Source organism: Xyrauchen texanus, chromosome 13 (assembly GCF_025860055.1).
Source record: "Xyrauchen texanus isolate HMW12.3.18 chromosome 13, RBS_HiC_50CHRs, whole genome shotgun sequence".
NCBI lineage: Eukaryota > Metazoa > Chordata > Actinopteri > Cypriniformes > Catostomidae > Xyrauchen > Xyrauchen texanus.
The window spans coordinates 45066665-45080930 of record NC_068288.1 but is presented as its reverse complement, the minus strand read 5'-3'; positions in this window follow the sequence as shown (position 1 = coordinate 45080930).

The window sequence follows — 14266 nt, the reverse complement described above, 5'->3', positions numbered from 1 at the left end:
ATCCAAATTTCTAAATGAGGTTTGATGTGTATCCCAAAAGGTCTGATGTAATTGAGTCTGACCTCATAAATATGCAGATATTGGGGGTGGAAAACTAGAAAGTAGGCTGGGTTGAGTTAGTTTGTCTTTAGCTTGAGCGCATACAGAAGAGCCCATTTCAAGTATCTGTTATAAAGAGATGGTTCATTGGCTTCTGTATACAGACTCTGAACAGCCTAAGTCCTGAATACTCCCAAAGCAAGTCTCAATCCTTGATGATGCACAGCATCCAGCATTTGTAAGTAAGATTTCTGGCAGAGCCATAAACTGTACTCCAATAGTCCAATAGGGAACGAACCAGCAGTCTGTATAGATGTAAATGTACAGTGCATTCTGCACCCCATTTTGTTTTTGCCAAAATGTTAGTAATGTCAAAAGCTTTAAAACATCTATTCCTTAAAGATTTTATACGTGGAATAAAAGTCATTTCGTTATCAAAAAGGAGTCCTAAGAACTTGGTTTCCTTAACAATTTTGATGAGCTCTCAAACGTCATCAACATACAGACTACTCCAATATATTGGATCCAATAATATTTACAATACTATTGATTTTAATCATAAATAGAGTAACAGAAAAAATGCTACCCTGAGGCACTCCTTGCTCCTGTGTATGTAAATGTAACACAGTAGTTCCTATCTGGACTCGAAACCGTCTATTGGACAAGAATTGGGAGATAAAAATGGGCAAATGTCCCCAGAACCCAATTTTATGCAGGTCTCTAAAATGGCATATCTCCAGGTTGTGTCATATGCTTTTTCTAAATCAACATAAACAGCTACTGCATGTTCTTTAAAAAAAACAAATACATCACCCACATATGATTCTAGTCTAATAAGATGGTCTAAAGTGCTCCTTCCTCGTCTGAAAGCACACTGGAAGTCACTTATCTGATGATCAGATTCCAGTTTCCAGACAGGACGGTTATTTACTATCCTCTCCATGGTTTTATACAAGCAACTTGTTAGAACTGTTGAGCGGTAGTTATTGGGGTCAGAATGATCCTTGCCTGGTTTATGCCTCCTACACCCTACACAACTGTCTGTCTTGTCATGGAAGTCGTAGCGTTTTCAAATTACACGATGAATATGCCATCTTTGAGGCCTTTGTTGTACGTCTGCTTTTGTTGATGTTATAATTAGGGGAAGGTGGTCACACCCACACAATCATCCAAAATATGCCATGAAAAATCAAGCAAAAGTTCAGCTTCACAAATAGTTAAATCAAATGGCAGAATACATTCCATACTTTCTTGACTTGTTTTTTTGTTTTTGTGAAACTGACTTCTTATGACTACGTTGGCTTTTTGTTTTTGTTCTGTTGATGAATTTTAATTCTGACTGGTCTGGATCTGACTGATAATAGTCTGACTTGGGATATGTACAATCATACTTTATGTTAAGACTAAAGTCTTTGTATGGTCAAGAAGATGTGACTGGTCTTTTACCCATGTCAAGTCTGTTTGGACACAGATGGTTCGTAAGGATGGCTTTACCACAGATGCAAAAGTTTTCCAGAGTTTGAAGGTAGGAGAGCAACCCTCAACCCATTTCCATGCTTCCATGTAATTCACTTTCTTAACAGATTTCATCCTCTGGATTTCTTTCTCTGTGATCCAAGTATGGCAGTCTTTTGATGAGGCTGTATGGTTCCCTGCATAGTTACTGCATTTTGATGGTCTTTTGCAATCTTCTCCATGTCTTTCCTCTCCACAGTTACAGCAGATGGGGTTATTTTTGCATCCTGCAGATCCATGTCCAAATATCTGTCAAATGAAGAGTGGATTAGTTATGAATATATCAACAGGTACACTTAAATATCCTAGTTGTATCTTTTCTGGTGGATGAGGTCTATTGAAGGTTAAGATATACAGTAAGTGCCCTCTTTCTTGATGGTTATCTGCTTCACATTTATCACATCCTGTGCGGTCAATTCTTTTGTTATTTAAGCCTACTCCATATCTTCTAGCCCATTGGTTCGGATTAAAATTATGAACTTCTGCCAGTTATCACTTTGGCAGAAGTAGCCTACGGGGCTTGAAACGACATGAGGGTGAGCAAAAATTTTAATTTTTCATTCCATTACTACACAATCCCCCAAACAAGTCCCAATAGGGCACCCCAATGCCTCTTTCAAACTAATTTTATAGTCAGTCTTAAAGGGGTCATGACATGAGAAACCAAATTTGCCTTGATCTTTTGGTATATAAGAGGTCTTTGTATCATTAAAACGTCCTGCAAGTTTAATATTTTAAGACGTCCTCCCCATTCTAAACGAATCATTTATTTAATCAAGCTCAAAATACAGCTCGTTCTGGATTCATGGTTAGAAGTGACGTGTCGGTTAGAAGTGACGTAACAGCGTTTGCATATGACCGCCTCCAGCACAAGATAACTACGCTTATAAGCGCAAAGACAACTACGCTCATTTCAGTATCGCCGTCGCCTCACAAGTGTTCAGTCGATGGACAGCGAGCTCTGACAGAGACTACTTGTGCACAGGAAAATTACGATGCCACACAGATGTGCTGTTCCTGGCTGTGGTCAAACAAAACCTCTGAATAAGCTGCCGAAAGATCCAGACGTCAGGGAAAAATGGATGCAGTTTATTTTTTGCGGACGTTCCAGTCACGGCAGTGTTAACTTAAGCGTTTGTTCTGTACATTTTAAGGATGACTGTTTTGAGAACAAATCTCAATATGATGCTGGCTTTGCCAGAAAACTGTTGCTCAAAGATAAGTCCGTGCCGACTATTCTGGGAACAACGACGACGCAAACTGTAAGTAATCTATTTTAAACTTTAAACTACTTTTTAAAGCGCAATTTCATTCATTATGAATAATCACAGTGTTTTTACTTAGTTTACTTGCATATTGTTCTGGCTGGGGGCGTCAATAATTGATACATAGGCACAGACGTTAGCCAATCATAACAGTGGGCGTTAACACTGAAGTCTTAAATGGAAAACGCCCCCAAAACAGACTGTCTGAATCAGAGGATGAGAAACAGGGTGGGAAAAGGTCATAAATCACTAGATTTTAAAAGTTTTTCTTAAAAAAAAATATATTAATACTATAATTGCACCTAAGGGAACATAATAATACAATAAATAAAACCATGTCATGACCCCTTTAAATACACATGCAAGTCTTCATCTCCTTTATAGGACTGATTACTGGAGTTTTGGGGGACAGAACTAATTATTTACATTATGCCTGTAGCTTATGGTACAGCAGGTCCAGTCAATTCCAGTAGGCTGGTGTTTAATGTCCGCCATCATTCTGGTATCAGCTTCTCAGTTATTCATCTGTTATAGCCTTTTCTTCTAAAAGGCCTCATGCGTTTGATTCAAGTCTTTTAGGAAAAGGGACTTGTGAGGATGCAACTAATGTGGTGAAATCTGCTTCTGTCAAAGTAGCAATACTTCACTAATCATTTATTTTGAAACCTCGAAAGATCAATACAAAAAGCATTTTGAAGGCAGCAGACAAGGAAACAAACTGGACTACGTGAACGTTTTTGGGAAACCTGCTTGCAAAATCCATTTGGTCCTGTTAGTAGCACAGAAATGACACACTAAACCTTAAAAATACCTTTAAGATTGATTTATTATATGTCAAATATAATTCAATCTACTTCTTGAGATGTGTATACGAAGATCAGCTATTGGCTTTTTACTTTGAATTCGGAGTTCTGTACTGTTAAACTTGTATGCAAAAAAGCATTTTTCAGCTAAATCTCTTTGTATAACATGCAACTTTGTCCTTCACCTTTACATTCAAGCTTTGGTCTGAAACTGTACAAGAGATTTAACAAGAAAGAAATGCTTCTTTGAGAGCAGATGCAGTATGAAAAGTAAAAACAATTATAAAAGCCTCTCAAATCATTCACTGCAAATGTAATCCTACTGTTGCCTACAGTATGTTTGAAAATTTAGACCAAAGACCAAACATCACCTGTACCATGAAAACAACTGTTAAAGCAGCTATAATAATCTCAAGGGCCACAATGGAATATATTCTGTGACTCTCATTTGATCTTTTACAACGAAAACCTTTAATATACAGGTTTATACAAATTTTTATTGGTGTTTGTTCAACTATGTGCATTTTAACTACTCGATTTTAAATGATTATGTTAACGCATTAATATGACCCTTTGAATAAACCGTAGTTCAAGAAAAGCGAGTTAATTTGAGCAAACGCCGCTAATGTCACATGCTTTGACAGTTGGGAAAACAGATGGTGGGAGACTTTATGCGGATACCTGCCCAAGCATTTGATCAATATGCCACAGCAGTAGAACATGCCCGCAAAGCACAGATAGATCTCGGAACTTTGTAACATGATTGCAGCGGCAAGACAGCTGCCATTTGAACACCTGCCTTGCTCTGCGAGGAGCGGTACGAAAGTTGCAAGGGGCGGTGCATGCGTGAAATGAAAGTGTGAGCATGAGGCGATCGTTTGTGTTCCACGACTGCTACCAGGTCCTTGAATAACGTATAACGTGCCAGTAAAGCCAGTTCTGGTGCCCCCTCAGGGAATTGGTGCCCTACGCAGGCTGCTTAATATTTGTATAATTGTATAGGGAGCGCAGTGGCGGTACTAATGACCGGCTAACGGAAACCAAGGTTCAGCACTAGCCAATGCAGAAGTTGGAGACATTACTGGAAACCTGCAGGTAATCTACACTGTCATTTATCCCATTTGGGATTTGGATAATGAGGATGTAACTTAATCCTACCGGTTACAATTGAGACCAGGGTCAAAAGGGAGTTTTTCTATGAATTTTGCACAGAGTTGTCAATCGTATATGACAGTGCAGACTTTTTTGCATGAAAGGTGCTATTAGTCACATGACCAGAGCTATTTAATTCCACTGTGCTGCTGGAAAGATTATGTCTGTCAAAACTCCATAAAAAGAAGCAAATAAATCCTGTCATACAATCCCTTTTATGGCTGTAAGAAACAATTACATTCAAATCAGTTTGTGTGTAGGTTCTAAATGTCCCTTAATGCCGACAGAGAGAGTTACTGTTGCATATAATAATGCAAAAATGTGTGTATGGAGTGGTGGTGGTGTAGTGGTCTAAGCACATAACTGGTAATCTGGTAATCAGTAGGATGCTGGTTCGAGCCCCAAAGCCACCACCATTGTGTCCTTGAACAAGGCACTTAACTCCAGGTTGCTCCAGGGGGATTGTCCCTGTAATAAGGGACTTATTTCGCTTTGGATAAAAGCATCTGCAAAATGCATAATGTAATTGTAAATGTAAATGAAGACATGGATTTAACCACTGGAGTCATATGGAATACTTTTATGCTGCATTTATGTGCTTTGTGGAGCGTCAATGTTGGCATCCATTCATAGAGCTGAAATATTCTTCTAAAAATATTAATTTGTGTTCTTCTGAAGAAAGAAAGTCATAGACAGATGGCATGAGGGTGGGTAAATGATGAGATAAAGAAATATTTCACAATAAAATGAAAATTAAGTAGCACATGGGGGGGGGGCACATTGTCCTCCATCATTAATTTAGTTCTTGTATATTTTAAGCTCTGCAATAGTTGTGTTCTCATTCTAATGCATGATGCACAATTATCTGAAGATTGTGACTGGTGGAATATTCTGCTGCAAATGTTGATCTTTATAAAGGCTAAGCATAATTATAAATTATTTTAACATCTCTTCTTTCCATGTAATTTATTGTACCAATTTACACACACTTTCTACATCAGGGGTTCAGTGTTATTAAAAAAACTAACAATATTATAAAAAATGTCACTGTTTTATTCTATTCCTTTAATACTTTTAAAGCTACTCAAGTTATCCGGCCAGTAGTAGTGAGTGGTTTTCTCGTTTCCTTGTTAATGTTGTTTGATTAATAGCCTTTATATGACATCGTCTACTAGACAGTGCTCGATTCGGTTACATGTACACTTCAAATCCAACATTTTGATGCAAAAACTCCCACTGTTTAAATTCACTTTATACACAAACAACTGCGTTTACATTAATGTCTCATCAAAACAGGCATTATGTATTTGTATTTTATGTAAATGTATTTGCAAACCTGCAATAGCGCTCAAACATTAGCTGCCTGTCAATCAAACAGCATGCAGCTACAGACATCAGGAAATAATCTACTTAAAAAAGTACAATTCCTGGGAAAACTACTTAAATGCAGTAACGTGAGTATTTGTAATTCGTTACTTTACACCCCTGGTCACAACACACAGTGCATCGCACCTTGCTGTGTATGAGGCTGCATAGCCACAGACCGGTCAGTGTGCACATGATGACCCCTGTCCACCATTGAAAGCACCTACAATGGGAATGCGAGCCTCGGAACTGGACAATAGAGCAGTGGAAGGAGGTCGCCTTTTTTCGACGAGTCCCATTTTAATTTACATCACATGGATGCTGTGTACATGTGTGCTGTTTACCTGGGTAAGTGATAGCACCTGGATGCACTGTGGCAAGACGACATGCTGGTGGAGGGAGTGTGATGCTCTGGGAAACCCTGGATCCAGCCATGTACGTAGATGTCAATTTGACACGTGCCACCTTCATCAGCATCGTTGCATACCAGGTACACCCCTTCATGGCAGCGGTTTTCCCTAATGGCAGTGGCCACTTTCAGCAGTATAATGAGCCCTGCCACACCGCACACACTGTTTGGGAATGGTTTGAGGAACATGAAAGAGTTCAAGGTGTATGCTGGACCAACACGTCCGATCCATGGAGGCCCCACCTCTCAAATTACAGGACTTCAAGGATCTGCTGCTAATGTCTTGGTGCCAGATAACACAGGACAGCTTCAGGGGTCTTGTAGAGTCCATACCTGGGCGGGTCTCACTGATTTGGCAGCATGCGGAGGACCAAAAGCATATTAGGAAGGTGGTCATAATGTTTTAGAGTGGTGGTGGCATAGTGGTCTGAACCACATAACTTGTAATCAGAAGGTCGCTGGTTCGATCCCCATGGCCCCCAACCCCATTGTGTCCCTGAGCAAGTCACTTAACTCCAGGGGGCCTGGGGGGATTGTCCCTGTAATAAGTGCACTGTAAGTTGCTTTGGATAAAATCGTCTGCCAAATGCATAAATGTAAATGTTTTGGCTCATCTGTGCAAAATATATATATATATACATACACTGGTGGTCAAAAGTTTGGAATAATGTTCAGATTTTGCTCTTATGGAAAGAAATTGGTATAACTGTATAGTCAGGCCATTAACAATGTGAAACATTTGTATAACAATTTGAAAACAATTTTCAGAACAAAATATCCTCCATGTGCAGCAATGACAGCTTTGCAGATCCTTGTTATTCTAGCGGCCAGTTTGTCCAGATACTCCGGTGACCTTTCACCCCACACTTCCTGTAGCACTTGCCATAGATGTGTCTGTCTTGTTGGGCACTTCTCACGCACCTTACAGTCTAACTGATCCCACAAACGCTCAATGGGGTTAAGATCCATAACACTCTTTTCCAATTATCTGTTGTTCAATGTCTGTGTATCTTTGCCCACTCAAACCTTTTCTTTTTGTTTTTCTGTTTCAAAAGTGACTTTTTCTTTGCAATTCTTCCCATAAGGCCTCCTGAGTCTTTACATTTACATTTATGCATTTGGCAGACGCTTTTATCCAAAGCGACTTACAGTGCACTTATTACAGGGACAATCCCCCTGGAGCAACCTGGAGTTAAGTGCCTTGCTCAAGGACACAACAGTGGCATCTTGGTGGTGCTGGGGCTTGAACCCCCGACCTTCTGGTCAGTAACCCTGAGCCTCAACCACTGAGCCACCACTGTCCTCAAGAGTCTTCTCTTTACTGTTATACATGAAACTAGGTTTTGAGCGGGTAGAATTCAATGAAGCTGTCAGCGGAGGACATGTGAGGCGTCTATTTCTCAAACTAGAGACTCTGATGTACTTATCCTCTTGTTTAGTTGCACATCTGGTCTTCCACATCTCTTTCTGTCCTTGTTAGAGACAGCTGTATTTTGTCTTTGAAGACTGTAGTTACACCTTTGGATGAAATCTGCAGTTTTCTGGCAATTTCAAGCATTGTATCACCTTCATTCCTCAAAACAATGATTGACTGATGAGTTTCTAGAGAAAGTTGTTTCTTTTGTGCCATTTTTGACCTTATATTGACCTTAAGTCATGCCAGTCTATTGCATACTGTGCAACTCAAAAACAAACACAAAGACAATGTTCAGCTTCATTTAATGAACCAAATATCTTTCAACTGTGTTTGATATAATGGCGAGTGATTTTCTAGCACCAAATGATCAATGTATCATGATTACTCAAGGATAAGGTGTTGGAGTGATGCTGCTGTCTAGATTTGATCAAAAATGACTTTACATCAGTAATGTCCTGATTATACTTTGTGATCAGTTGAATGCCACTTTGGTGAATTAAAGTACCAATTTCCTTCCAAAACAGCAAAATATGTACATTATTCCAAACCTTTTGCTGCCATTGTGTGTGTGTGTGTGTGTGTGTGTGTATATATATAAACACACACACTCACACATACACACACACATATACAGTATGTTTCAGAAAAGTGTATCTAAAAAACTGTGGGTGCTCGAGTTAGTTAAACTTAACAGCAGCACATAAACATGGAGATTTTTGCACCCATAAAGCTTTAAAAACCCTCACCAATCCAGAGCAGATGGTGTGGCATTAAAGTTACGGTCCATATGCACTCTTAATCAACCCAAACCGAGCGATTTACAGACCTTGACAATATGTCCTCCCTGCGTGTTTGCAGCACGCATTAGTTATTGCAACCTTGCGCTACCTCCTGATTGGACGACAAATACGTCAAAGGACAACGTTCTTTGTATCAATTCTTTGGCATCATGTCCGTTGTTTTGAGTCTTTGTACCCAAGCAGGTAGCACGGTTGACTTATTGAGAAAAAGTGCCGCCATGATGTCAGTGGTGCAGAACTAATTTATATTTTCATATTGCTGCAGAAGATGTGAGCGAGAAACAACCCTAAGGGGGGTTATCAGCAAATAACAAATTCATTTGAGGATGTACCTTATTCGACACACTTACGCAGCTGTGCTTATCTCGCCTACTGGAACTGATTGGTTAAAACCGCTATGGTGAATATACATCAGGGACAGGGGTGTGAGTCGCATGCTAAAACTGCAACCTGCTTATTTAGCTCTCTCTGGAGGCCAGCTAAAATGAGAGATTACAAACGCAGCACCTGGCGAAAGCGAACGGCGCCAGGCCCAGAGAATGATCACACATGTGGTTGACAGGACAAATGGAGGTGGGGCTGTATCTGGTATATTCCTTGTAAATCCAAGTCTCGAGCCCCCACTGATCCTTTACATTGAAAATAAACCTTAAAGGAATAAAGAGACCATCTGATTGACAAATAAAGTGGCCAAGCGCAGTATTTATTTGTTTTAAAGGAATATTCCGGATTTAAGCAAAAGGCAAAAATGGAGGTTCAAGTGAGGTGCTTAATATGAAAGTGAATGGGGCCAATCGTTGGAGGGTTTGAAGGCAGAAATGTCAATCATATCATTTTACAAAAGCACTTTACATTTAATTCGTCTGTTAAAACTTGTGCATTATTTGAGCTTTAAAGCGGTTTAAATCGTCGTCTTTATGGTCATTTTTGGTTTGTAGCGTTTGGATTGCTCGTGATGATATCAATGTTCATTTTTCCATGTACAAATACTTTCCAAATATCCTGAAAAACTATGTAGCCTATAAAATACACTGCAAAGAAAGAGTTTTTTTTAGGCATATGAATTGTGTTTGCATCAAGAGTATAAAAAATGCAATTAAACAACCTCAAGGTTGTTTTTCAAATCTAATCAACATTGTTTTAATGATGTAATTCAAGTCATCAGCTAAGCAAAAAATAATTGGTTTTATGCATGCACAAACCACTCATTAGACCATCTTGTGCATAAATGGATCTCTCAATGCATTTCACTGGCTCAGTGTCACATATGGCTTCTTTCTAAAGTGGAATAATTTCTCACCTCTAAAGTCTAAAGGGAGCCAGTTCATCGCTTTGATCATAAATCAGTGGAAAGCAATATACGTCTTTATCAGAACACACAAATATTTATTTTAAATTATAAAGGAACACTTCACCCAAAAAGACAACAGCTCACCCTCATCCTCATGTCATCCCGAAGCCATATATCCTCTGGAACACAAAAATAAGTATTTTCATGCAACTCCATTTAAAGGAATATTCCGGGTTCATTACAAGTTAAACTCAATCGACAGCATTTGTGGCATAATATTGATAACCACACTCGTCCCTACTTTCCTAAAATCGAGGTTACATTGAGGCATTTACAGTGGAAGTGAATGGGATTTACAGTGGAAGTGAAATGTGAATTTTTGAACATTAATGCAAATTATTTTTCAAAAGTATAGCCACAAGATATAAACAATAAGCACGTTAAGATGATTTCAGTGTGATAAAATCACTTACTAACATTTTCAGCGTAAAGTTATATCCTATTTTACAGTTTGCGATGACAAAGTAATGTCAAAAAAACAAAAACCGGCTGTAAAATGGCAATTTAAACAACTTTACAGCTCAAATAATACATGAGTTTTAACAGAAGAATTGATGTAAGTGCTTTTATAAAATTATAAGTTTCACATTTCTGCCTTTAAACTCTCCAAACATATACCCCATTCACTTCCATTGTAAGTGCCTCACTGTAACCTTGATTAAACACAATTAGTTTTTGTGTTAATCAACATTATTCCACACATGCTGTTGATTGAGCTTAACTAGTATTGAACCCGGAACATTCCTGTGGTCAATGTGAACAACAGTAAATCTCCAAAATGCACAAAGAACACCATTAAAGTTGTCCATATGACTTGTTTGATTTATTTCAAGCCATCGGAAGCCATTGGATAGCTTTGTGTGAGGAAAAGACAGAAATGTAAGTTGTTATTCTGATAATCTTCCTCTCTGATAAACAAAAATGTCTCAATAGTGTTTTTGAATGATCACATTGTATGCACTCACAAGTATTCAAATGCAAGTATTTTAATACCTTTTACTTGATGGTCATGAGTGTATGAAACCCACATAGTCACAAATATTACATTTCTACAATCTGGACACATGTGTATTTCACATTTTCATCTCAGACAACCTTATTGGTCATTGACCCATATACTGTCAGATCACCCAGTGCTTCCAAACCAGATATCGATATAAACATTGTATCGCCAAATCCCTTCGGAGTCCCACCTCTACCCTCTGAAAGAAACAATCAGGCCCCATTGAGATGTCCATCGTCATAAAGCTCTTCACTGAGAGAAATGGCTTTAATGCCATGGGCCGTGATTGCCACCATTTTCATCTCCATTTGGCCCAATCGCACCATCATGCATTCTAGGTGGACTTGACAGGCCAGGACAGTAAACACACACACACACACACACACACACACACACACACACACACACACACACACACACACACACACAAAATGGCTAGTCAACTGTATTCTTATCAATACAAACTGCATCACACTGACAGAGATAATTGTCCAGTTCTCTGGCTCATCCTATGTTTTCTGGCCACAAAAAGGAAAGAGAGAGAGAGAGAGAAATAAATGGGCAAAAGAATGCGTTTTAAAAATATGCTTGGAAATGGCATTTGATGCCACCAGGTTGTCTTTTTTTTTTTTTATAAGAGTCTCATCATCGAACAGGTTACGATGAATAGAATGACTGATTTAATGATTCTGTATCAGGAAACATTATTAAAAATAAATAATTAAGCCATTAATTATTCACCCTCATGTCATTCCAAACCAGTGTTCATTTTGTCAATGAAATTATGGACGAAAAATTTTGTTGACAAAGGTTTTTTTTAATATTTTGTCAATGATAACGAGGACCAAGATGAAAGTGTATGAAGACTACAATCAAACAGTTTTATTTAAAACATACTGTTGACAAATATCTGATTATTAACAATAAATACATTAATATACATATATAGGCCTATATATACAGTTGATGTTAGAAGTTAACATACATCAGGTTGAAGTCATTAAAACTCATTTTTTTAACCACTCCACAGATTTCATATTAGCAAACTATAGATTTAGCAAGTCATTTAATACATCTACTTTGTGCATGACACAAGAAATATTTACAACAATAGTTTACAGACCGATTGTTTCACTTTTAATGGACTATATCACAATTCCAGTGGGTCAGAACTCTACATACACCAAGTTAACAGTGCCTTTAAACAGCTTGGAAATTCCAGAAAATGATGTCAAGCCTTTAGCCAATTAACTTCTAATAGGCTAATTGGAGTCAATTGGAGGTGTACCTGTGGATGTATTTTATGGCATACCTTCAAACTCAGTGCCTCTTTGCTTGACATCATGGGAAAATCACAAGAAATCAGCAAAGACCTCAGAGAAATAATGTGGACCTCCACAAGTCTGGTTCATCCTTGGGAGCAATTACCAAGCGCCTGAAGGTAACACGTTCATCTGTACAAACACCTTGAGACCACACAGCCATCATACCGCTCAGGAAGGACTCATTCGGTCTCCTAGAGTTGAACGTAGTTTTGTGCGAAACGTGCAAATCAATCCCAGAACAACAGCAAATAACCTTGTGAAGATGTTGGAGGAAACAGGTAGACGAGTATCTATATCCACAGCAAAACGAGTCCTATATCGACATAACCTGAAAGTCAGCTCCGCAAGGAAGAAGCCACTGCTCCAAAACTGCCATAAAAAGATGGACTACAGTTAGCAAGTGCACATGGGGACAAATATCTTACATTTTGGGGAAACTTCCTCTGGCCAGTTGAAATTTATGATGTACTTTTTGGTCATAATGACCATTGTTATGTTTGGAGGAAAAGGGGTGACGCTTGCAAGCCGAAGAACACCATCCCATCCGGGAAGCATGAGGGTAGCAGCATCATGTTGAGGGGGTGCTTTGCTGCAGGAGGGACAGATGCACTTCACAAAATAGATGCATCATGAGGAAGACAAATGATGTGGATATATTGAAGAAACATCTCAAGACATCAGCCAGGAAGTTAAACTCGGTCACAAGTGGGTCTTCCAAATGGACAATGACCCCAATAATCAGAACAATTAAGTACAATATACACAATAAATATTGATCTTTAATATGTTTGCTGCATGTTAAAATAATTGTATAATAACATTTAGTTAAATAGAATATTTGGTTAAAGTTTGGTCTGTTGATACATGCTTCTGCCATTTTGCACACATCTAAAATGATATGGCATTTTTTTGACGAGTTCAGAGTAAAATTGACTTGAAATATGAAATATTGACTAAATTTAAAGGACATTTACATTAATGTGGTTCTCTGTATTCTTCATTCCTTTGAGAGGAGATTCAATATAAAACTATAAAGCAGAATCCAAAACAGTGACAGCAGTGAAATTTGCTCAATTCACCGTTACATTTCTCTATCAATACATCTCTCCCTTATTTTCTTTTCCACTGAATACTCATGTGGTGTTCTCAGCCCGTTTTTCACCATTAAAGCTTCGCTTCTCCATATTTTTTGATCTTGTCAGATAACTCAGTCTCTGCCTCTTAACTTCCTGCTCTCGGCTTTTCGCCTCTTTTCCAAAGAGCTCAGGTTGCTTTATGAAATCGACTCACATTTGAAGTAAAGGATAAGACACGGCTTCACGTTTCCTTCAGAAAACATAAAAATCTTCCATTTAAACAATGTTCTTGCTTAACTTCCATGTTATTTAATTGTCGAAACATAAAATAAAGCTTTTGAAGGCCGTGCACAGAGTAAAACAGTGTCTCATGTCAAGCGGACCAACAAAGTACGAAAGAAAATCTCATTTAACTGACTGCATCTTTGGGGGAAATGCTCATTAGAAATATAACCAAATTAAACCAAAAAATGTCAATCAAATCGACATGAACAGGCAGATTTCACAAGTAACATCCATATCCGTTTGCTCAACTGTTTAACGACTTGTCCAGATATTCAGAAAGGGTCTTATTCTCAGGGGAATAAACGAAATAAGAGAGATTCTGTAAATAAACATTTCATAAAGACTTACATGTCTAAGCAACCACAAACTGAAATTTGAATCTGGGCTCAAATATGACCCATTTAATTTGATGTGATTCACCCAAAACAACATTAAAAGAAACTGTGAGTCAATTGTCTCGA